This window comes from Taudactylus pleione, unplaced genomic scaffold (assembly GCF_031769625.1).
Source record: "Taudactylus pleione unplaced genomic scaffold, aTauple2 ptg000166l, whole genome shotgun sequence".
In the NCBI taxonomy this organism is placed as follows: domain Eukaryota; kingdom Metazoa; phylum Chordata; class Amphibia; order Anura; family Myobatrachidae; genus Taudactylus; species Taudactylus pleione.
Window position 1 is genome coordinate 2,065,723 of NW_028284568.1, and position 26,694 is coordinate 2,092,416.

Consider the following 26,694-nt stretch of genomic DNA (forward strand, 5'->3'; position numbering starts at 1 on the left):
CTTCCTTCTTGTGTCTTGGGGAGTACTGTATGTGGATGCTTCCTTCGTGTGTCTAGAGGAGTATTGTATGTGGATGCATCCTTCTTGTGTCTAGGGGAGTACTGTATGTGGATTCTTCCTTCTTGTCTCTAGGGGAGTACTGTATGTGGATTCTTCCTTATTTAGTCTTGGGGAGTATTGTACGTGGGTGCTTCCTTCTTTAGTCTAGGGTGGTACTGTATGTGGACGCTTCCATCTTTTGGCTAAGGGAGTACTGTATGAGGATGCTTCCTTCTTGTGTCTAGGGGAGTACTGTATTTGGATGCATTCTTCTTGCGTCTAGGGGAGTACTGTATGTGGATGCTTTATTCTTGTATGTTGGGGAGTACTGTAAATGGATGCTTTCATCTATATTCTAGGGGAGTACTGTATGTGGATACTTCCTTCTTTAGTCTAGAGGAGTACTGTATGTGGATGCTTTCTTCTTTAGCCTAGGGGAGTACTGTATGTGGATGCTTCCTTCTTGTGTCTAGGGGAGAACTGTATGTGGATTCTTCCTTCTTTAGTCTAGGGGAGTACTGTATATGGATGCTTCATTCTTTAGTCTAGGGGAGTATTGTACGTGGATGATTCCTTCTTTAGTCTAGGGGAGTACTGTATGTGGATGCTTTCTTCTAGTGTCTAGTGGAGTACTGTATGTGAATGCTTCATTCTTGTGTCTAGGGGAGTACTGTATGTGGATGCTTCATTCTTTAGTCTAGTGGAGTACTGTATGTGGTTGCTTCCTTCTTTAATTTAGGCGAGTACGGTATGTGGATGCTTCCTTCTTTAGGCTATGGGAGTACTGTATGTGGATGCTTCCTTCTTTAGTCTGAGGGAGAACTTTATGTAGTAGCTTATTTCTTCTGTCTAGGGGAATACTGTACGTAGATGCTTCCTTCTTTTGTCTAGGGGAGTACTTTATGTGGATGCTTCCTTCTTCTGTCTATTGGAGTACTGTATGTGGATGCTTCCTTCTTGTGTCTAGGGGAGTACTGTATTTGGATGCATTCTTCTTGTGTCTAGGGGAGTACTGTATGTGGATGCTTTATTCTTGTATCTTGGGGAGTACTGTAAATGGATGCTTTCATCTATATTCTAGGGGAGTACTGTATGTGGATACTTCCTTCTTTTGTCTAGAGGAGTACTGTATGTGGATGCTTTCTTCTTAGCCTAGGTGAGTACTGTATGTGGATGCTTCCTTCTTGTGTCTAGGGGAGTACTGTATATGGATGCTTCCTTCTTTAGTCTAGGGGAGAACTGTAAGTGAATGCTTCCTTCTTGTGTCTAGGGAAGAACTGTATGTGGGTGCGTCCTTCTTGTGTCTAGGGGAGTACTGTATTTGGATCATTCCTTCTTGTGTCTAGGGGACTACTGTATGTGGATGCTTCATTCTTGTGTGTAGGGGAGTACTGTATGTGGATGCTTCCTTCTTTAATTTAGGGGAGTACGGTATGTGGATGCTTCCTTCTTTAGGCTATGGCAGTACTGTATGTGGATGCTTCCTTCTTTAGTCTGGGGGAGTACTTTATGTAGTAACTTCTTTCTTCTGTCTAGGGGAGTACTGTACGTAGACGCTTCCTTCTTTTGTCTAGGGGAGTACTTTATGTGGATGCTTCCTTCTTGTGTCTAGGGGAGTATTGTATGTGGATGCTTCCTTCTTGTGTCTAGGGGAGTACTGTATGTGGATGCTTTCTTCTTTAGCCTAGGGGAGTAATATATGTGGATGCTTCCTTCTTGTGTCTAGGGGAGTACTGTATATGGATGCTTCCTTCTTTAGTCTAGGGGAGAACTGTATGTGAATGCTTCCTTCTTGTGTCTAGGGAAGAACTGTATGTGGGTGCTTCCTTCTTGTGTCTAGGGGAGTACTGTATTTGGATCATTCCTTCTTGTGTCTAGGGGAGTACTGTAAATGGATGCTTTCATCTATATTCTAGGGGAGTACTATATGTGGCTACTTCCTTCTTTAGTCTAGAGGAGTACTGTATGTGGATGCTTTCTTCTTTAGCCTAGGGGAGTAATATATGTGGATGCTTCCTTCTTGTGTCTAGGGGAGTACTGTATATGGATGCTTCCTTCTTTAGTCTAGGGGAGAACTGTATGTGAATGCTTCCTTCTTGTGTCTAGGGAAGAACTGTATGTGGGTGCTTCCTTCTTGTGTCTAGGGGAGTACTGTATTTGGATCATTCCTTCTTGTGTCTAGGGGAGTACTGTATGTGGATGCTTCCTTCTTTTGTGTAGGGGAGTACTGTATGTGGATGCTTCCTTCTTGTGTCTAGGGGAGTACTGTATGTAGATGCTTCCTTCTTTTGTCTAGGGGAGTACTTTATGTGGATGCTTCCTTCTTGTGTCTAGGGGAGTACTGTATGTGGATGTTTCCTTCTTTAATTTAGGGGAGTACTGTATGTGGATGCTTCCTTCTTTAGACTATGGGAGTACTGTATGTGGAATATTCCTTCTTGTGTCTAGGGGAGTACTGTATGTGGATGCTTTCTTCTTGTGTCTAGAGAGTACTGTATGTGGATGCTTTCTTCTTGTGTCTAGGGGAGTACTGTATGTGGATGCTTTCTTCTTCAATCTATGGGAGTACTGTATATGGATGCTTTCATCTTTAATCTAGGGGAGTACTGTATATGGATACTTCCTTCTTTAGTCTAGAGGAGTACTGTATGTGGATGCTTTCTTCTTTAGTATAGGATGAGTACTGTATGTGGATGCTTCCTTCTTGTGCCTAGTGGAGTATTGTATATGGATGCTTCCTTCTTTAGTCTAGGGGAGAACTGTATGTGAATGCTTCCTTCTTGTGTCTAGGGAAGTTCTGTATGTGGATGCTTCCTTCTTGTATCTAGGGGAGTACTATATTTGGATGATTCCTTCTTGTGTCTAGGGGAGTACTGTATGTGGATGCTTGCTTCTTTTGTGTAGGGGAGTACTGTATGTGGATGCTTCCTTCTTGTGTCTAGGGGAGAACTGTATGTGGATTCTTCCTTCATTAGTCTAGGGGAGTACTGTATATGGATGCTTCATTCTTTAGTATAGGGGAGTATTGTACGTGGATGATTCGTTCTTTAGTCTAGGGGAGTACTGTACGTGGATGCTTCCTTCTTTTGTCTAAGGGAGTATTGTATGTGGATGCTTTCTTCTTTTGTCTAGGGGAGTACTGTATGTGAATGCTTCATTCTTGTGTCTAGGGGAGTACGGTATGTGGATGCTTCATTCTTTAGTCTAGTGGAGTACTGTATGTGGATGCTTAAATCTTTAATTTAGGGGAGTACGGTATGTGGATGCTTCCTTCTTTAGGCTATGGGAGTACTGTATGTGGATGCTTCCTTCTTTAGTCTAGGGGAGTACGTTATGTGGTAGCTTCTTTCTTCTTTCTAGGGGAGTACTGTACGTAGATGCTTCCTTCTTTTGTTAAGGGGAGTACTTTATGTGGATGCTTCCTTCTTGTGTCTAGGGGAGTACTGTATGTGGATGCTTCCTTCTTGTGTCTAGGGGAGTACTCTATTTGGATGCTTTCTTCTTGTGTCTAGGGGAGTACTGTATGTGGATGCTTTATTCTTGTATCTTGGGGAGTACTGTAAATGGATGCTTTCATCTTTAGTCTAGGGGAGTACTGTATGTGGATACTTCCTTCTTTAGTCTAGAGGAGTACTGTATGTGGATCCTTTCTTCTTTAGCTTAGGGGAGTACTGTATATTGGATGCTTCCTTCTTTAGTCTAGGGGAGAACTGTATGTGAATGCTTCCTTCTTGTGTCCAGGGAAGTACTGTATGTGGGTCATTCCTTCTTGTGTCTAGGGGAGTACTGTATGTGGATGCTTCTTTCTTGTGTCTAGGGGAGTACTGTATGTGCATGCTTCCTTCTTTAATTTATGGGAGTACTGTATGTGGATGCTTCCTTCTATAGTCTATGGGAGTACTGTATGTGGATGATTCCTTCTTGTGTCTAGGGAAGTACTGTATGTGGATGTTGCCTTCTGGTGTCTAGGGGAGTACTGTATGTAGATGCTTCCTTCTTTTGTCTAGGGGAGTACTTTATGTGGATGCTTCCTTCTTGTGTCTAGGGGATTACTGTATGTGCCTGCTTCCTTCTTTAATTTAGGGGAGTACTGTATGTGGATACTTCCTTCTTTAGTCTATGGGAGTACTGTATGTGGATGATTCCTTCTTGTGTTTAGGGGAGTACTGTATGTGGATGCTTTCTTCTTTTTTCTAGGGGAGTACTGTATGTGGATGCTTTCTTCTTGTATCTAGGGTAGTACTGTATATGGATGCTTTCATCTTTAGTCTAGTGGAGTACTTTATATGGATGCTTCCTTCTTTAGTCTATGGGAGAACTGTATGTGAATGCTTCCTTTTTGTGTCTAGGGAAGTACTGTATGTGGGTGCTTCCTTCTTGTGTCTAGGGGAGTACTATATTTGGATGATTCCTTCATGTGTCTAGGGGAGTAATGTATCTGGATGCTTGCTTCTTTTGTGTAGGGGAGTACTGTATGTGGATGCTTCCTTCTTGTGTCTAGGGAAGTACTGTATGTGGATGTTTCCTTCTGGTGTCTAGGGGAGTACTGTATGTGGATGCTTCCTTCTTTTGTCTAGGGGAGTACTTTATGTGGATGCTTCCTTCTTGTGTCTAGGAGAGTACTTTATGTGGATGCTTCCTTCTTGTGTCTACGGGGGTACTGTATGTGGATGCAATCTTCTTGTGTCTAGGGGAGAACTGTATGTGGATACATTCTTCTTGAATCTAGGGGAGTACTGTATGTGGATGCTTTCATCTTTAGTCTTGGGGAGTACTGTATGTGGATACTTCCTCATTTAGTCTAGAGCAGTACTTTATGTGGATGCTTTCTTCTTTAGTCTAGGGGAGTACTGTTTGTGGATGCTTTCTTCTTGTGTCTAGGGGAGTACTGTATGTGGATGCTTCCTTCTTTAGTCTTTGGGAGAACTGTATATTAATGCTTCCTTCTTGTGTCTAGGGAAGTACTGTGTGTGGCTGCTTCCTTCTGGAGTATAGGGGAGTACTGTATGTGGATGTATCCTTCTTGTGTCTAGGGGAGTACTGTATGTGGATGCTTCCTTCTTTAGTCTATGGGAGAACTGTATATTAATGCTTCCTTCTTGTGTCTAGGGAAGTTCTGTATGTGGCTGCTTCCTTCTGGAGTATAGGGGAGTACTGTATGTGGATGTATCCTTCTTGTGTCTAGGAGAGTACTGTATGTGGATGCTTCCTTCTTTAGTCTAGGGGAGTACTGTATGTGGATGCTTCTTTCTTTTGTCTACGGGTGTATTGAATGTGGAAGCTATCTTCCTGTGTCTATGGGAGTGCTGTATGTGGGTGCTTTCCTCTTTAGTCTAGGGGAGTACTGTATGTGGATTCTTCCTTCTTGTGTCTAGGTGAGTATTGTATGTGGATGCTTCCTTCTTTAGTCTAGGGGAGTGCTGTATATGGATGCTTACGTTTGTAGTATAGTGGATTACTGTATGTGGATGCTTTCTTCTTGTGTCTTGGGGAGTACTGTATGTGGGTGCTTCCTACTTGTGTCTAGGGGAGTACTGTATGTGGATGCTTTCTTCTTGTGTCTTGGGGAGTACTGTATGTTGGTGCTTCCTACTTGTGTCTAGGGGAGTACTGTATGTGAATGCTTCCTTCTTGTGTCTACAAGAGTACTATATGTGGATGCTTCATTCTTTTTATCTAGTGGAGTACTGTATGTGGATGCTTCCTTCTTTAATTTATTGGAGTACTTTATGTGGATTCTTCCTTCTTTAGTCTAGGGGAGTACTGTATGTGGATGCTTCCTTCTTTAGTCTATGGGAGTACTGTATGTGGATGCTACCATCTTGTGTCTAGGGGAGTGCTGTATGTGGATGCTTCCTTCTTTAGTCTAGGGGAGTACTATATGTAGATGCTTCCTTATTGTGTCTAGGGGAGTACTGTGGACCTCATTCAGTCGTTCATTGCGGCCGCACGGTCGTAAGGGAAAAGGGGCCGGATATGCAAATGATGCACTCGCAATTTGCGTCCTTAAGATCGGATCGTTAGCTGGCCGACCAAGGGGAGGATGCGGCCGTAAGATAAAATATATGCCCCCTTCTCGTACGCATTACAGGTCATCTCCTGCCATATAAGGATTAATCAAGACCATCGGTAACCATCGGAACTGGTCGTAGAGCTTAAGATTGACCTTACCCTCTCTTAAGCATTACGATCAGGTCAATGTATAAACCACCCATGTCACGTGTGCCATGACACTACTTTGTTAATTATGCACTCCCATAAAATGCCGTTTGCATAATTAGGCACGCCTGTGTTCGGATCTCCACTCCCTCGTTTTCAAGCACCTTCCCCTGTTACCACCCACAAACACCTCATTCTGTCACTCAAACTACCGACCTGGCTGTGTTCAAGGATAGAGAAATTTCTGATCATAATAGCTAGTTTGCGCACACGCATTGCGAACTTTATGCTTGCGCAGTTTAGCGACCATCGGTGGCGTACGACCGTGCGGCTGCAACGACCGACTCTGAATGAGGTCCTGTATGTGGATGCTTCCTTCATTAGTCTAGGGGAATACTGTATGTGGATGCTTCCTTCTTTAGTGTAGGGGATAACTTTATGTGGATGCTTCCTTCTTGTGTCTAGGGGAGTACTTTATGTGGATGCTTCCTTCTTGTGTCTAAAGGAGTAGTGTATGTGGATGCTTTCTTCTTGTGTCTAGGGAGTACTGTATGTGGATGCTTTCTTCTTTCATCTAGGGGAGTACTGTATGTGAATGCTTCCTTCTTTAGTCTAGGGGAGAACTGTATGTGAATGCTTCCTTCTTGTGTCTTAGGGAGTACTGTATGTGGATGCTTCCTTCTTTAGTCTAGGGGAGTACTGTATGTGGATGCTTCCCTCTTGTGTCTATTGGACAACTGTATGTGGATGCTTCCTTCTTTAGTCTAGGGGAGTACTGTATGTGGATGCTTCCTTCTTGTGTCTAGGGGAGTACTGTATGTGGATGCTTCCTTCTTTAATCTAGGGGAGTTCTGTATGTGGATGCTTCCTTCTTGTGTCTAGGGGAGTACTGTATGTGGATGCTTCCTTCTGTAGTCTAGGGGAGTTCTGTATGTGGATGCTTCCTTCTTTAGTCCAGGGGAGTACTGTATGTGGATGCTTCCTTCTTGTGTCTAGGGGAGTACTGTTTGTGGATGCTTCCTTCTGGTGTCTAGGGGAGTACTGCATGTGGATGCTTCCTTCTTTAGTCTAGGAGAGTACTGTATGTCGATGCTTCCTTCTTGTGTCTAGGGTATTACTGTATGTGGATGTTTCCTTTAGTCTAGGGGAGTACTCTATGTGGATTCTTCCTTCTTGTGTCTAGGGAAGTAATGTATGTGGATGCTTCCTTCTTTAGTCTAGGGGAGTACTGTATGTGGATGCTTCCTTCTTTAGTCTAGGAGAGTACTGTGCCAACAACAGAGACATCTGGACACTGTTATCCAGTGAGAGATGATATGCACAAGTTGGATTCCTAACTCTCAAGTAGGCAGTGGTCAAATAACTACACGACTACCTGCATGGTGCTTTTCTGTAATGAGAAACACAAGGGGCAAGAGATTGGAGAGACATTATGTACACTTTCCTATCCACAACAGCATATTAGTGCTTGTGTATTTGTGAGTATGTCTTTGTGTGCCAGTGTGTGTGTGCCAGTGTGTGTGTGAGTGTGTGTGTATTTGTGTCTTTGAGTGTGTGTGTCAGTGTGTGTGTCAGTGTGTGTGTGAGTGTGTGTGTTTGTGTATGTGTGTGTTTGTGTGTGTGCGTATTCATCCCTGTCATGTTGATATTTCCCCTTGGTCTTCACTTGTTTGTGTTTCCAGTTGTGTCTGAGTACCACTATAAGTATTCAGTCAGAATTTTAAGGAACCATTTTAAAGGGGCACCATTTCTTGTTTAGACAAAAAGGAGACATGAACAAAGCCAAGGTATACCAGGAGATGAAGTATGGGTCACTAGGGTAGTGCATAGGACAGTCATGAACAATTCAGATCATACAAAGGGAGTCCCAGTATACTGTATCTAATGTACATAGTGAGCACAATGCTCTGACAGCCATTTGCAGCCCGAGCAGTGTTACCTTGGGAAGCCATGTTTGTACAGCCATCATCTGTGACTGCAGCAATCACATGACCACAGGGACAAAGCCAGGACCATTACACATACTCACACCTATAGCAGTGGGTTATGGCAACAGACATCATGAAACGTGCCAAAGCCATGAACTGATGATTACGGATCTGGTAGTAGAAGTATTATGCCCTGTACGGCATTTAGAGAACCTGTTTGTATTGTGTCATTTTGTGCCAATGTACCCATTTATATGGGGAACGGCACATATTGATGGCCTACAATTGTAGCATCTTCTCATAGTTAGGGAAAGTAGGTGGGGGAGTCCTCCTGGCTTAATGCATGTTGAGCCCTCAACATTCCAGTAATCTGATTGGCTATAGGTTGTTCTATTTTACACCACTTCAACACTGTGGACGTCCCAAGTGACCAGAGAATGCAGATGGCATATAGTAAGTTCCTTAGTCTATAGACAAATGCACTTTGAAAAATCAAGGTATTTTTTTTATCAGTAATAATGAGGTGATAAGCAATAGGTAAGTTATTGGTATGGATATTGATCATGGAACATTTTCTTTTGTATAAACGTGATCCTGTGAAGTCTCTGAACCATGCCTGATGATTGCCATCTCTAGGTGCCAGCTCTAGGTGGCAGGGTTGGTTATACAAATTGTGCTTTATTACACTGCTGAACTTATTCTCCAACTTTTGGTATCATCTCCAAAGAAATTCTCCTTTCACCAACTCGTACACTCAATTCATTTTAGGTCATAAATATTATATTAAATCATTGTGCAACAGACATTATGCATTGTCATTGAAGCTATCATACGTCCTAACCATTATTTCTCTGAAAAATCTCTTTACAAATATTTTCCATCCTCTGAATAAAATATTTAGAGAACATCAGCACCAACCAATTTGTATTCAGAAAGTAGAAAATATTGAGATTTATTTCACAGCATATGACAAATGTCCATCAGCAGGAATAAAAGAGCAAAAAGAAACTACCATTTTCATTTTTTTTTTCATATCTGAGCAACTGAATTGAATAGCAAAACAATAACTATTCCACCATTACAAGTGTCTCTGGACTTTAATGCAATTGGTGGTAAAGATCTCCCTCGAGAAATTTGTAGTTCATTTTGATGAACATCGTCTTTTCCACATTTTGAGGAAGTAGCCTCCTATGTCGATTGCTGACAGGGTTCCCGGCTGTGCTGAAAACTCTTTCTGGTTACACACTGGAGGATGGGCAGCTTAATTAGAGCAAAGTCAGTTTGTGCAAGACCTCCAAATTGCAGTTTTTTCTCTCAGGGACTTGGACGATATAATTGAAATAATCCTCAACTATTCTTCGATTGATGACCATAACAGATGGAGTCATGGTAGAGGTGTCACAAATTTTATGATATTCTTTTAGACCCGACTAGATGTCGAATTGTTGTGTTGACTCATCTGCCTCACCAGTAGGACTCTTAGTAAAGTTGAGTTTTTTTCCTTGCAGCCGCAGTTGCTACGGAAATTGAAGGAGGAGACGATGCCGCGTCACATGCTGCTTGAGCTGGCAACTTGCTCGCAATCAGCTCTTTGCATCTCTTCAGATCTGTGTCCATTGAAAAGGAAGACACAACATATGACTTAAACCTAGGAACAAGCACGGTCGCCAAAATGTATTGATCCAAATTTAAACTGCTGACAACATACTTTGTGAAATCGCTTCATTTCAGCTCCTCCTTTCTCGAGCTGCTTTTCCAAAAGTCTACTTACAGGAATCACTTGACTCAAGCTGACAGTGTCTGAACTCACAGGTGACAACTTCGGTTTCAGCACCTTGCACAACACAGAAAGTATTCTCCATTGCTCTGGAGTAAGTTACATTCTCCCTATGTCATGGCTCGTTGTGTAGCTTTGGATGGCTTTTTGCTGTTCCCCCATCTGCTGAAGCATATAATGGGTTGTATTCCACCTAGTTACTACCTCTTGCTTCAGCTGGTGGCAGGTCAAAGTAAACTATTCTTGCAGGTGCTGAATGAAGAAAATGTCCCAAAAATGTTTGGACCACAGACAGCATCTCTTGCACAGCCGTCATTTGTCAAAAATGTTGCACCACCATATTGATTGTGTGAGCAAAACATGGGATGTGTAATGCTCTCACAATATTTGTGGCATAATCCGGCAAATATTGGCTCACTGACCGCTGATCGTTATTTCCATACAGCACAGATGCCCAGTGCAAAGTGCACTCTGCACTGTGACTGTTCTCCTACACTCTGCATGTGTGATCCCGGGCTTGGAGACTTACCACCCACAGCTTAGCTAGCGACAAGGGTGATAGTCGCAAAGGTGATCACCATGGCGACCATCGGGGCTTGCGACCAGACCCTAAGGTTGGGTCTGGGCACTCACCAGCCCCAGGGAGCTGTCTGCTCTGATCGAGCAGGAAGCTCCACACTGACATCGCTGATGTCAGTGCAGCTGCCCACAAAACAGTAGGCGTTCCTTAAGGAGCTGTCGATCAACATCGACAGCCGCCCCTTTTGTAGCAAGCTCTGGAGCGAGAGAGTTTCTCTCTCACTCTGGGGCTTGCGCACACGCAGTGCGGCCACTGCGCGTGCACAGAGCCACCCATCGACCCTGTTGTGAGCACATCGGTGCTTGCGACCGGGTCTGAATGACCCCCAATTACTATATAATAGCCAACCTTCCTTCCAGCAGTGAGTTTGGATGACAAAATATGAATAGGATTGAGGAGAGTTAAGATTACTGTTTTTTTACTGACTAAGTGTATTTGAATGAAAGCCTTGTTGCTGGGTAAGTTGATTTCAGTTTGGATGTGATCAGCTGCTTCCAAGGGCCAGTAATATAGTTTGGGGGAGTTGTTATAGCAGCCTATTAAGGAGTCTGTGGGCCCTGGGATCAGCCTCTTTGCAGGAATTTTGGAACCTGGATAAGCTAAGTATTGGAGCTCCTGTTAAAAAAAAAAAATTACCCAGCATTCGTTTGCTTCAAATCCCCCACTCCAGTATGCCTCGCCCCCGTCGCTCTGCTCCCCCACCCCGGCAGCTGGCTGAATACGGCAGTCCCATCAGCTCACATTTTGCGTGGCTGTGCTCTCCCCTTTGCCCCCCTGTCCTCTCCCCGCTTCCTCCTTCCCCCCCCTTCACCTCCGGCGGTTCAGCCGTCTTCCCCGGTGGCTTCCCCTCCTGCTGGACATGCTGCTGCAGCTGCACCAGCAGTCCTCGCGGGTCCCGCATCTCCGGCGGAGGTCGTGCCCTTGACAACCTCCCCAGGCCAGAATCCCCCACAAGCAGCTTCGGCCAGAGCGTCCGATGGACGCTCCATGCTGGCGCTGCTCAGCCATGCGGCGGCTGCTACTTACTCTCCACCAGCGGGAATGCGAGTGCCCAAGGCTCCCACTAGGTACTCTGCATCGGACCCGCCGGCAGTTAGCGCGGCGGGTCACGTGGGGGCATTAGGCTGCAGTCCCCAGGGAACGGGTGGTCCCACCGGCCTGGTCTGCATGTCAGGCCCGGTGGCCATCTTAACCCTGGTGGCCATTTTAGGCAACCCCCCTGCTGTAATTAGGCAGGCACACAGCCCCATAATAAGACAGAATTCCCCTGCGCTTTTTTTTGCCATGACAAACTGTCTCTGGGGCCATGGGTGGTCTACACCCTTCCACCTATCAGTCCCAATGGTTCCCCGCCATCAGTGCCCCCCCTCCCATTTATAATGCACCCCCTTATCAATAGCCGACCCCTCCTTGGGTCAGGTTTCATGGAGCTCTGGGGTGGCGCCCCCTGTTTATCCCTCCACATCAGTTAAATCAACTTCCCCTTTTTATCCCACCTACACTGCACCCACTTTTGGATCTTACCCTTACACAGGGTTTCATCCGCAGCTTTATTACCCTTATTTGCCAATTTCACAGCAGAATTCAGCGATGGCCTCCATGACTCTGCTCCCTTCCACACCGCCTGTCATGTATAGTCAAACCTCCACCAGTGTGCCCTCGGCATCCGGCCTTGTGCTGGTTCCGCCGGCTTGTCTGTTAACCACGCCTGCATCCCTTACTCCTACGCCCATCAACCCTCCCACGCAGGTGGTAGTGCCTTTGGGCCCCGTAGCTCATCAGTCTACTCCAGTTGCAGATAATGGAAGGACGACTGAGGCTCCTTTAAGCGAACCATTAAATGGTGCATCTGCTGACCCTGTGCGCATGGAGATGGGACCATCAGGTGAGTCTTCAGCCGCGACGAATGATCAAGTCGAGGAAGCTGTTTTGGGGCCCTCTGGTGCTGGTGAGCATGATTCTTCTTGTTCGTCAATGTCTGACTCTTCTTCTCATTCTTCTGGTTCCCCTGCATGCCCGCGTAAAATAGCCAGAATGGTTGCTAGGCATTTAGCCAAGAAGTCAGTTGGTACAGATACACAAGGCGTTAAAGCTGAACTAGTAACAGTGGCGGCAGGGGCTGATTCAGTGCATTGTGTGAACACCGCTGTTCTTCGCAGCCTGCGCAAAAGTGTGAGGGGGAGAATTCGCAAAGGTAAATTTGTCGACTTCTTTATACTCACCGATGATATGAAAATGGCTTTTGGTCAGGCTAAGAAGGCAGGGGGTATGGGCGAGGAGGCTTTCTGTAGTTTCACCAGTTGGTTGAAGGGCATGCTGATATTTGCGGCATGCTATTTGGAGACGCGGGCGGATGAACATGTGAACATAGTAAAATATATTTTTTTAGTCCTGGACATGTTTGTCCGTTCGTGGGCCTTGGCATGGCATGAATTTGATGTGCAATTTAGAAGAAAGCATGACGGTAGCAGGATTATTCCGTTTGGAGCAAAGGATGTGGAGGTGTGGCTAGAGGTATCGCTGCAGCGTCATCCCCCCATGGACATGATGCCTCCTCGCAAGGGATATACTACTGGTAAACCGGGGGCGACAGGCGTTATGAGGGGCAAATGTTTTGCTTTCAATGACTCCCTGTGTACACGGGGGTCGGCCTGTCATTTTTAACACTCCTGTCGTCTCTGTGGAAGGAGCATCCAGCCAAGGATTGCCGTAGAGGGTCTGCTTGTGCCACCCAAGATCGTGAGGGATCAAAATGAGCTGCTTTAGGCTAATTCACCTATTTGTTTAGCTGCACTGGCTCGCTGGTTGGATTTATATCCTCACAAGGAGGACGCTTCATTTTTGTTAGAAGGTTTTTTGTGCAGTTTTCCTCTGCCAATAATGGGTCCCCGTAACTTGCGCTTGGCCAGGGACTACCCAGAAGTTTTGCAGGCTGAAGTTAGGGCCGAGGTGCTGCTGGGGAGGATTGAGGGTCCTTTCCCTGGTCCTCCATTGCAGGATCTTTGTATCTCTCCGGTGGGTGTAGTGCCCAAGAAGACACCTGGTAAGTTTTGTTTGATCCAGCACCTGTCATATCCGGCTGGTTGTTCGGTGAATGACACCATTCCAGATAGTTTTTGTAGAGTGAAATATCAAAGTTTTGACGAAGTGTTAGATTTAGTTCGCAGTTTTGGGCATGGCACGCTGCTCGCAAAATTAGACATTGAGTCTGCTTTCCGTTTATTGCCGTTACACCCAGACGCTATGCAGTTTATGGGATTCAAGCTGGATTCCGGTTACGTTAGTGAAAAATGTTTGCCTATGGGTTGTGCGGTTTCCTGTGCCTATTTTGAGAAATTCAGCTCTTTTCTTCACTGGTGTGTTCATGCCGGCACAGGACAAGCGTGCGTGACGCACTAATTGGATGACTTTCTCTTCATAGGTCCAGGAGAGAGCGACATCTGTGCAGACCTCTTTTCCGCACAGGCTCTTTTTCGTGTTTTAGGGGTTCCCATTGCACAGGATAAGATGGAGAGTCCCATTTCTTGCCTGTCATACTTGGGAATTGAGATAGACACGGTTGCGGGTTGTTGTAGGTTAACGAGTGACAAAGTGGGCAGATTGTTGGAGCAAATTGCGAGTTGCATAGCAGTAGATACGGTCAGATTGCATGGGGTACAGTCACTGCTGGGTTCCTTTAATTTTGCTTGTCATATAATTCCCATGGGCAGGGTTTTCTGTAGAAAATTGGTGAGGGCCACTGCTGGGTCGAGACAGCCACATCATCATATTCGTTTGTCGGCGGAGATTAAGGCTGATCTTCGGGTTTGGACCAAGTTTCTGGTCCATTTCAATGGCGAACGTATTTGGCCAGCTCCTCCAGTAGCGAATGGGTCATTGCAACTGTTTACCGATGTGGCTGGATTGTCTAGTTTTGGGTATTTTTTCAATGGTGAATGGTGCGCTACTGCATGGCCTTTAGTTTGGCACGAGGAAGGCTTAACGAGTAATTTGTTGCTCTTGGAACTGTTCCCAATTGTCGTTGCTGTGGAGCTCTGGTCAGCACGCCTGAGTAACCGGCATGTGATTTTTTTGTGCGACAATCTGGGAGTGGTTCACGCCATGAACAACCAGCGATCGTCCTCTCCGTTAGTGTTGCATTTGCTTTGTCATTTAATTTTGCGCTGTTTAGAGGCCAACATACGCTTTAGAGCTCGTCATGTGCCAGGTGTTGTTTACGAGATCGCAGACGCGTTGTCTCATTTTCAATTTGAGTGTTTTCGGGCGCTTGCACCGTCTGCTTCTGCTGTTGGTTTGATATGCCCCCCGTTTGTGTGGCAGATCATCAGGCCGGCTTAGAGGCTTTGGTGATGCGATCGCTCGCTCCATAAACTCTACGCAAGTACTCGGCTTCATGGCGGGAATGGAGCAGTCACTGCGTGCGGCAAGATTCGGAGGGTAAGTCTCCGAAGGAGTTGCTGTCATCCTTTGTTTGGGAGAGGTATCAACAGGGGAGGTTCAGGGCCTATGTGGGGTCGGTGCTTGCGGGAGTCTCTTTATTTTGCGAGCTTAAAGGTTTACACGACCCAACCAAATCTTTTCTTCTAGCTAAGGCTCTGAAAGGTTGGGCGAGGGAGGCTCCTGCTCTCGCCGATTCCCGTTGGCCGGTGGACACTCATCTTTTGGCAGCATTGCTTAGGATTATGGAGAAGGTAGCTTCTGATACATTTGAGGCTGCTCCCTTTTCCATTTGGCTTTTTCTTCTGCATTTTTTGGAGCTTTCAGGATTAGCGAATTAGTGGGGGTGAATAGAACATCTGAGTCCTCTGGGTTGTTGTCCAAGGACATTGTTTTTAGAGATGTAGCAGTGCTTTGCAAGATTTGCTTCTCTAAAACGGATTAGACAGGTAGGGGAAAATGGGTCACGCTTGCGCAACAGCAGGATAGCAATATTTACCCGGTTCATTTAGTATCTCAATATATGATTGTATGCCCAGTTGGGGGGATTCAGTGGTTTGTTCATGAGGATTCCAGGCCTCTCACGAAGTTTCAGCTCACTGCAGTATGTAAACGAGGTTTAACAGAATTGGGTTTAGACCATTCAGCTTACGGCACCCATTCATTTCGAATAGGGGCAGCCACTTGTGCAGCGCTTGCTGGGGCTTCTCCTTTGGACATTCAAAAGGTGGGGCGTTGGAAGTCAGGGAGTTATAAGAAGTAGGTGTGCTGCGATAAGTTGTAGGTGCGCACCTTGCGATAACCTGAAAACGTTGCTCACCTGCCAATCGTGGCATGGCTAGCGTTCAACAATTGGGGGTGTGAAGGGATTTTTAATTTTTCCTCCCGTTAGCCATGATCTGGCCCAATTTGGTTCACGGGTAGGTTTTTTGTTTTTTTCTTATTCACTCGGGTTCCTGTTTTCCCCCTTTTTTGCATCCTGCTAGTTAGTTGCTATGTGTTGTTTTGATTCAGGTTTAGTGTGGTTTCTCATGGTGTGTTTTTTTTTTTTGCTCGTACGCATTCGATTGTTTTAAACCACACATGCGTCCGGTTCTCATTGCGCATGTGCGGCCGGATCATTGCGGTCATTTTTCGTTCGCTCGTATACACAGCGAACAGGAAGTGACCTATGTCATTTGATTGACAGAATGTTCCATTTATGGGTGGTAACGGGGGAGGAGATGTGAAAACGCAGGCGTGGCAAGGCGTTTTTTGGGCGTACATGTATTATCTTGTGCGAACGTCCAATGTGGACGCTATTTTGTACACGTCACTGTGTGATCCAATTTCCATTAAGACTGCTCGCTCAGGTTTGGGTCTGGTATAGTCTACCGCAATGACGATGTTCTCCTCGTCCTTCCCCGGACTCATCGATGTTATTGCGATTAATCAAGTGAGGCAACAAAAACAATTAACTTTTAATTGCTAAACAGCTTCTAAGGGGTTTTGCAAATAGACTTTTTTTAGTAGTTAAAAACCGAACGCAGGTGAACTACTCAGCTGCTAATTTCTGTGGCATACAATCAATTAGTTAACAAATGTTTGGGTTTTTGGAGTGCTTTTTACATATTTGTAAGTGTTTATTTTGTAGACAAACAATATTGTACGCATGTTTTTGTGTTTTTTTGGGACCAAGAAACCAATCGTCCTTTTTTTGGGGATAATTGTTAATTAAAACTCATAAATTGATTTAAACCCTTATTTTTTTGGCAAAATATTAAATATTTCTATATCCGTTGTACTGTTGGTAAGTTTGTTAGAGGGATTACCTTTAAACCAGTTTGTGAATAAATCAACAATAGATTTTTGCAATTTTGTTTCCAAAGTATAAAAAATTTTTGTTTATTTTTGTGCCAAGTTTTTTTAAATGTAAACATAATTTTTTTCATGGGACAAAATCTAAAAATAATTTTGCACACACACCACAAAATAAGTGGCATTTGTACAGAATTAAAACAAATAAAAACAATTCACAAGAAAAGGAGAGGGAGGTTTTTGCCATGCAGGAATATGGGGCAAACACAGAGATGGATTGTGGGCAAATTAGCCAGTGCTGTCATCGTCTTTTAGTCCATTTGGCTGGGGGTTGGAGGGAGCCTAAACGGGTACGGGAAGTCCTTCGGCTGGCCTGGCCAGAGGCAGATGTTGTGGCCTCTGGACTAGGCATAGGGCTAGGCACATTTGGAGGGATGGCTGTTGTTGTGCCCGAGGTGGAGGGTCCTGATGTTCTGGCAGGAAGGGAGGCCGGCTCCAACATGTGCTGGCAAACGAGCTGCTCCAGGGCATTTGCTATTTACACTTTGGCCCCAGTATTTTCCGCAAGGGCCTTAGCAATGGTCATGTTGGCAGCAGCACTTTGCCCCAGGGCGTCCACCACGCGTAGCAGATTGGCGTCCATCCTCAGCAGAATCTCGGTCTGCTGATCCGTTTTGCCATTGAGATCAGTGAGGAGGGCCACTGCCTGTGAGGGGGAATGCCCTGGACTGTCTGCCACAGGGTCCCCAGCTGGATCTACTGCTTCCTCCCCTGCAGAGCCAGAAGAAATTCTGCGGCCAAAGCTCACCTCTGGAGCAGGCTCATCCGCCTGTGTCTCTGTGAGAAAAAAGAGAAAAGAGTAAAATTATAATCTAGATATTGTCAAAAAAACATTTCGGAGTTGGTAACCTTACAACATTTACCTGGTGCAACATGAGGAGCCACAAAGTCTGGCATGTCGGTATCCATGTTCGACACGCCAAACACCTCCTCATCCTGCACACACCCCTGGGCCATCTCCTCCAAATCTGTGAGCTCAAGTGACACAGGGGTGGGACCCCCACCTGTCCCCCCTGCATGCCTAGCCCTATCAGCCAGTTTTTGTTTAAGCCGATATTTGAAGTCGCTCCATCTGTTGGTTTAAATTTTGGCATTATTCCTGCAGTATTTTGACCTGTAAACACTTTTTAATAAAATGTAGTTTTTACGTACCGGCATTTGACCTCCCGGGTTGAACGTTCAAACTCACCCACACCATTGACACCACTGGCTATGTCGTCCCACAGTTTCCATCTCTGGGTGCACCCATATTCCTTGGTGCCTGTGCAAGGTTGTCATTGCACATTTGCACCAAAACCTCCATCTCCTTCCTTGTGAATTGTGGCTGCCTTTATTTTTGGCCCTAGTTTGCCTACTAGGGCCAGCAGCCTCTTCCATGGCATCCTCCACACCTTTTTTTTTAAAATGTTTAAAAAGATTTTTAGTAAAATGTTTTAAAATGTAATGTTCAACATACTCATTTTCCCATAAACATAAAAAACACTTACATGGTGCCTGTTGGCTAGTACTTTGCTGCTCTGTACTAATTTTTTTTGGTCAATGTAGCAGACCGATTTTGGCCTTCAGTGACGTTTTTATACATGTGTCAGCATTATTCGGCCGCATCATTCCTTGTGCGCTCCTATTGTCCGTCCTTAATTTGAGCGGGAAAATAAAGCCTATTTATGGCTTGGTGTGACTCGAGTCGAGGTGGCATGTTTGGAGTGTTGGAGGTTTAGTGGTGGTTGATTTTTTGCGATTGGTTTGAAGAAAGAGGACTGGTTTATTTTGATATTTGGCTTTTTTCTTCGTTATTTTCCGTTAGCATTTTTTTAATCTTTTTCGGCTTTTTTGATTTGCATTTTTGAATAAGTATTTAACAAAACCACCGTAAAAAAAAAGGAAATAGTTTACATTGGTTTCTAATTTTTTTTTTTTTTACAGTTATTTTGGCAGTGGCCGAGTGAAGTTTTTGAACTTTGGGATATTTGTCTGTTTTTGGTAAGTGTTTTTGGTTTCATGATTTGACAAATTCGATGTGTGGGTCTTAGCATAAGTTTCGCTAAGTAATGTTTTTTTTTTTTCTGTGAACAATCATGTCTTACCACTAAATGTAGCATACTATTTAGCGAACTAATGTATCCTTATTCATCTGTAAAATTAGCGTACTATTTTGCGAACTAATGTATCCTTATTCATCTGTAAAAGTAGCGTACTATTTAGCGAACTAATGTATCCTTATTCATCTGTAAAATTAGCGTACTATTTAGCGAACTAATGTATCCTTATTCATCTGTAAAAGTAGCGTACTATTTAGCAAACTAATGTATCCTTATTCATCTGTAAAATTAGGGTACTATTTAGCGAACTAATGTATCCTTATTCATCTGTAAAATTAGCATACTATTTAGCGAACTAATGTATCCTTATTCAACTGTAAAAGTAGCATACTATTTAGTGAACTAATGTATCCTTATTCATCTGTAAAATTAGCGTACTATTTAGCGAACTAATGTATCCTTATTCATCTGTAAAATTAGCTTACTATTTAGCAAACTAATGTAGCGTACTATTTTGAGAACTAATGTGTGCTCCCTTCTCTGTTTTTTAGAATGCGAATTTTTTAAAAAATCCTAGTTTTAGAAATTAACATCTGCAAAAATTTCTAATTTTGAAATGTAGGTTGATTTTCCCATGACACGTCCCAGGCCTGTAAGCATCTTTGGTTTACTTTAGAAAAGATAAGTATATTTTTCTTAACACATTTGTCTATACCTATAACTACCTTGCTTAACATTTCAGGTTGATGTTGGTCGTATTATATTGGCCATGGTTCCAGAACCTGACCAACCTCAACTGCATCCCAGGCGTAGGCCTCGTAGGCATGCAAGGCCCCAGATATATAGAACATGTGTCACCCTTTTTGGAATGCCAGATGATGAGGTGTTAAGGCGCTACCGTCTTCCGCCACAACTCATCATAGACACTCTCTCATTAATAAAGAGTGATCTTGAACGGCAAATTGACAGTCCTACAGCAACACCACCACTTACGCAATTCATTTCGGTGTTACATTTTTGTGCCTCAGGATCCTTTCAAACCACTGTGGGAATATTCACTGGAATTTCCCAGTCCTCCTTTTCATAGATCCTGAGGGCAGTGACGGAGGCCATTTTCAAACACCTCCATCATTTTATTAAAATGCCATTGGATATGGGTTCCCTTAATGTGGCGAAGGCTAATTTTTATCAAATAGCTGGCTTCCCACACATCATAGGGGTTGTGGATGGCACTCACATACCACTTCAGCCTCCAGCAAGGCTGGAGGCTATATTTAGGAACCGAAGGCACTTTCACTCGATGAATGTAATGGTGGTATGTGATGCATCCCTCCATATCCTGTCCCTGAATGCCAAATTCCCTGGCAGTGCACATGATTCCTTCGTCATCCGGCAATCAGGGATTTGGCACAAATTAAACAACCTACAAGCTGGTGATGCGTGGCTTCTGGGTAAGTTGACACCTTCTGTTGAAACCAATGCAAAGCTTGTTACACAATGGTCCTGATGTTTTTTTATCTGTTTTCACAGGAGACAGTGGTTACCCTTGCATGCCCTTATTTAGAAAATTGTGGTCCTGTGTGGGATATTTCACAACATCGCCATAAGGAGTGGTGTCCCAATGCATCCAGAGGATGCCTTGCCTGAGGACGGCCCCCCCGAGGTTGGTCGGAGGTCAGTATGTGGGGGGCCATACGCGATGAAGTTGTGGCCAGATGTTTTAGGTAATTATTTCCTCATAATGTTTAAAAATGCCACAATGTAGACATATAATATTTTAAAGTACACTTTTAACTGATTGTTTTTTGTTTTGTTTTTAATCCCTAAATGACCATAAAAAACCATGCCTACTACCTGATCAACACAAATGACTTTATGTGGACACATTGGATATAACTTCGGGAACAATGATTTCTTCTCCTCATTTGTGGATTCATGTTGGCATGCTCCTTCTTCAAACAGTTCCTGAGTTTGTTTTTTTGGGGTTTTGGTGTGTTTTTGACGTGTGTGTGTGTTTTAAATTTTTTATTTTATTGTGTGTATTCACTAGGTGTTTATTATTTGTTTGTATTAAAATTTTATTTGACGTTACCCAACGATTTCCATCGTAAATTACAACCAAGTGTAACCTGTTTCTAAAAATGCAAAGTTGCTTAATGCCTAATACTGTAAGTTCTTATTTGTAAAAGTTTAGTACCCTGCTTTGTTGCTAAAAACAAACACCAAAGGTATTATGGTGAATCAGTATGTTTGCAATTGTAGGCCTAAGCAGGTACCTTTAAATTTAACATTACCCACACCAAAAAAATATATATATATTGAGGTTACTTCTCCAAACCAATTGGTATTGTTATGTGTTTAATGTGCAAGCTTACATACTTACTTGAGCTTTCGACAAACACATTTACATTTCTTAAAAAATCATGGACAAATAGACTTATGTAAGGTTCAACAATCTAAGATTTACACACAAGGAATGAGACTAAAGGAACTCAAAATAAATTAAATTTTTTTAGACATTTTTGGAGTGCAACAAAATAATTAGTGGTGCAAGCGCGCCAAAATGTGATCCAAGGCCACAAGCATGGCAACTACCCTTAAATTCGGCAAGCCTGCAGACATTTCAGCGTTACGCCTCTGGTCCTCTGTGGGAAAAAAAAATGGGCGTATTACTAAAATGGCACCTTAATCTATATGTGAAAAAAACAACTAAAAAATCATACTATACAAAAAAAAGGTGACAATAAAAAACTACAAAACAAAAGGAATGCCAAACGAAAAGATTGTCAAAAAACAAAGCCAAAAAATCTATGGCAAAAATAACATAAAAGCGAGTTACAACTACGCAAAAATACAACATTTGTTGGTACCGTAAACAAGAAAGACACAAGTATGAGTGTTAGGACATGTGTCATATGTGTAAGGGGAAAACATCCTTGACATTGTTTCACAAAGATATATATCAAAAACATTAGAAATACTTTACAATTTTTACAAGCACAGGCAAAAGGACAACATCAACCAAAATCCAAATAATGAAAAAACAGCCATAGTTTTAAAACGAAACATTCCGGTCCTAATGGTGCCTGGTCCTGGAGCCCCAAAATCTTCCTCATCAGAGGTGGGCCAGTGCAGCAGGGATGGAGGAGGGATGATTTGGGATGAAGTTGAGGGTGAAGAAAAGAGAGGGGGGGTTGAGGGGAGTGTGAATTGGGTGGGATGGGAATGTGAGGAGAGGGAGGGGCTCAGGGTCGGCCAGGTATGGGTTGGAGGGGGAATTTGGGGAAGAATGGGCAGAGGAGGTTTGGGTGGAGGTGCGGGATAGGGGACATGCCCGACGTCGCTGACGTTGGCGAAGTCGTAGTCTGCGCTCAGCCCCTAAATGATGTTGAAAAATGTTGATTATTACATATTTCATTTTTTGTTTCAACAATTTACACACCAACAAAAAAAAAGAAACAGGGCTATACAGTAAACATGCACACGCAGGTATGTCCAAAACAAAGAAACAGGGCTATACAGTAAACATGCACACGCAGGTATGTCCAAAATAAAGAAACAGGGCTATACAGTAAACATGCACACGCAGGTATGTCCAAAACAAAGAAACAGGGCTATACAGTAAACATGCACACGCAGGTATGCTTACATGATCTGTGCCCCAGATCGGACCACCTCCTCTCCAGTTGGCCGATATTCCTGCCGTAGCCGATCCTACGCAGGCAGAGCAGCACCTCCGCGTAGGCCAGCCGCTTGCGGAGGTTAGTGATGGGGTGCGGCTGATGTGTGATTCTCCGGTCCATCACATCAGTGAGGACCAGGAGCTCACGTCTACAAAAAGCTGCGGCTCTCATGATGGCAATGATTTTTTTTACACAAAACAGTTTTAATAAAGGGCCTAGAAAAATTTTGATTGGCTAATGTACTTTGTAAATTAACAAAAAGCATTCTATTGGTTATTGTATGAGTCATGTGACCTACACCCTCACAAATATAATGTGAGTTATAATAGGCTTGATGCAGTGACATGCGTATGCTAATTTAAATAGTAATAAAAAAGATGAAAAATCGGGCCAGAAAAAAAACGCTAAACAAGAGTAGCATTCAAACAAACTTTTAATTTTGAAAAACCATCCCCTTGGTCCAACCGTACGTATTCTGCGGAAGCAATGACACACACTAACAATAATAAAGTTTATTGACATTGAAAAAAAAAAAGGATTGCAAACATGTGAATAACAATTAAGCTAATTAATATAGCGATTGCTATTAATCGATTCAAGTATGTTTCCTGAATGAAATAGCAGGCAATCGAAAACTGACAGGGCCACTTCCGGATTTGACTTGTGCGAGCATTCCCTGCAACCAAAGAGGAGATGGACGGTCGCTATTTCGAACATTCGCTAGCTAGAGGAGGGGTTGGGAGACTATGGGGCGGAAGATTAGCTGCGATCGAACATACGAACAAGCACTTGAATTTAAATTTTTCCGCTCGTACGTTGGATGAGCGAACGGCCACTTGCGTCCAGGTCTGAATCAGGCCCTGTGTGTAGACTCACAAGTGGCTGTGCTAGTCAGTGTGTATAGGGGGTGAAAGCTGCTGTATGCTCTGCTGTACTCTGCTATATATACTATATAGCTGTGCTGTGTCCAAACTCACAAGTGGCTGTGCTAGTCAGTGTGTATAGGGGGTACATGAGGCTGTATGCTCTGCTTTATATACTATATAGCTGAGTTGTGTCCAGACTCACAAGTGGCTGTGCTAGTCAGTGTGAATAGGGGGTGAACGCTGCTGTATGCTCTGCTGTACTCTGCTATATATACTATATAGCTGTGCTATGTCCAAACTCACAAGTGGCAGTACTAGTCAGTGTGTATAGGTGGTGCATGAGGCTGTATGCTCTGCTGTACTCTGCGATATATACTATATAGCTGTGCTGTGTCCAATCTCACAAGTGGCTGCTTATTCAGTGTGTATAGGGGGTGAACACTTCTGTATGCTCTGCTGTACTCTGCTATATATACTATATAGCTGTGCTGTGTCCAAACTCACAAGTGGCTGTGCTAGTCAATGTGTATATGGGGTACATGAGGCTGTATGATCTGCTGTACTCTGCTTTATATACTATATAGCTGTGTTGTGTCCTGACTCACAAGTGGCTGTAGTAGTCAGTGTGTATAGGGGGTGAACGCTACTGTATGCTCTGCTGTACTCTGCTATATGTACTATATAGCTGTGCTGTGTCCAGACTCACAAGTGGCTGTGCAAGTCAGTGTGTAGTGTGGGTGCACTAATTTGTATGCTCTGCTGTACTCAGCTGTATATGCTATATAGCTGTGTTATGTCCAGACTCACAAGTGGCTGTGCTAGTAAGTGTGTATAGGGGGTACATGAGGCTGTATGCTCTGCTGTACTCTGCTATATATACTATATAGCTGTGCTGTGTCCAGACTCACAAGTGGCTGCTTATTCAGTGTGAATAGGGGGTGCACGAGGCTGTATGCTCTGCTGTACTCTGCTTTATATACTATATAGCTGTGTTGTTTCCAGACTCACAAGTGACTGTGCTAATCAGTGTGTATACTGGGTGCACAAGGCTGTAAACTCTGATGTACTCTGCTTTATATACTATATAGCTGTGCTGTGTCCAGACTCACAAGTGGCTGTGCTTTTTAGTCAGTGTGTGTAGTTGGGTGCACTAAGCTTTATGCTCTGCTGTACTCTGCTATATATACTATATAGCTGGGCTGTGTCCAGACTCACAAATGGCTGCTTAATCAGTGTGTATAGGGGTACATGAGGCTTTATGCTCTGCTGTACTCTGCTATATATACTATATAGCTGTGCTGTGTCCAGACTCACAAGTGGCTGTGCTGCTTAGTCAGTGTGTATAGAGGTGAAAGCTGCTGTATGCTCTGCTGTACTCTGCTATATATACTATATAGCTGTGCTGTGTCCAGACTCAAAAGTGGCTGCTTAGTCAGTGTGTATAGGGGTGCATGAGGCTGTATGCTCTGCTGTACTCTGCTATATATACTATTTACCTATGCTGAGTCCAGACTCACAAGTGGCTGCTTAGTCAGTGTGCATAGGGGGTGCACGAGGCTGTATGCACTGCTGTACTTTGCTATATATACTATATAGCTGTGTTGTGTCCAAGACTCACAAGTGGCTGTGCTAGTCAGTGTGTATAGTGGGTGCACGAGGCTGTATGCTCTGCTGTATTCTGCTTTATATACTATATAGCTGTGTTGTGTCCAGACTCACAAGTGTCTGTGCTAGTCAGTGTGTATAGTGGGTGAACGAGGCTGTATGCACTGCTGTACAATGCTATATATACTATATAGCTGTGCTGTATCCAGACTCACAAGTGGCTGTGCTGCTTAGTCAGTGTGTATAGGGGGTGCATGAGGCTGTATGCTCTGCTGTACTCTGCTCTATATACTATATAGCTGTGCTGTGTCCAGACTCACAAGTGGCTGTGCTAGTCAGTGTGTATAGCGGGTGCACAAGGCTGTATGCACTGCTGTACTCTGCTATATATACTATATAGCTGTGCTGTGTCCAGACTCACAAGTGGCTGCTTAGTCAGTGTGTATAGGGGGTGGATGAGGCTGTATGCTCTGCTGTACTCTGCTATATATACTATATAGCTGTGCTGTGTCCAGACTCACAAGTGGCTGCTTAGTGAGTGTGTATAGGGGGTGCACAAGGCTGTATACTCTGCTGTACTCTGCTTTATATACTATATAGCTGTGTTGTGTCCAGACTCACAAGTGGCTGTGCTAGTCAGTGTGTATAGCGGGTGCACAAGGCTGTATGCACTGCTGTACTCTGCTATATATACTATATAGCTGTGTTGTGTCCAGACTCACAAGTGGCTGTTCAACTTAGTCAGTGTGTAAAGGGGGTGCATGAGGCTGTATGCTCTGCTGTACTCTGCTATATATACTATATAGCTGTGCTGTGTCCAGACTCACAAGTGGCTGCTTAGTGAGTGTGTATAGGGGGTGCACAAAGCAGTATACTCTGCTGTACTCTGCTATATATACTATATAGCTGTGCTATGTCCAGACTCACAAGTGGCTGCTTAGTCAGTGTATATAGGGTGTGCATGAGGCTGTATGCTCTGCTGTACTCTGCTTTATATACTATATAGCTGTGCTGTGTCCAGACTCACAAGTGGCTGTGCTTTTTAGTCAGTGTGTATAGGGGTGAACGCTGCTGTATGCTCTGCTGTACTCTGCTATATATACTATATATCTGTGCAGTGTCCAGACTCACAAGTGGCTGTGCTGCTTAGTCAGTGTGTATAGGGGTGCATGAGGCTGTATGCTCTGCTGTACTCTGCTACATATACTATATAGCTGTCCTTAATCAATGTGTATAGGGTGTGCACAAGGCTGTATACTCTGCTGTACTCTGATATATATATATATATATATATATATATATATATATACTATATATCTGTGTTGTGTCCAGACTCACTAGTGGCTGTGCTAGTAAGTGTGTTAAGGGGGTACACGCTGCTGTTTGCTCTGCTGTACTTTGCTATATATACTATATAGCTTTGTCCAGACTCACTAGTTGCTGTGCTGCTTAATCAGTGTGTATAGCAGGGTCATGCTAATGTACTGCATGCTCTGCTGTACTCTGCTATATATACTATATTTCTGTGCTCTACCCAGACTCACAAGTGGCTGTGCTGCTTAGTCAGTGTGTATAGGGGTGAATGCTGTTGTATGCTCTGCTGTATTCTGCTATATATACTATATAGCTGTGCTGTGTGCAGACTAACAAGTGGCTGTGCTGCTTAGTCAGTGTGTATAGTGGTGAACGCTGCTGTATGCTCTGCTGCACTTTGCTATATATAC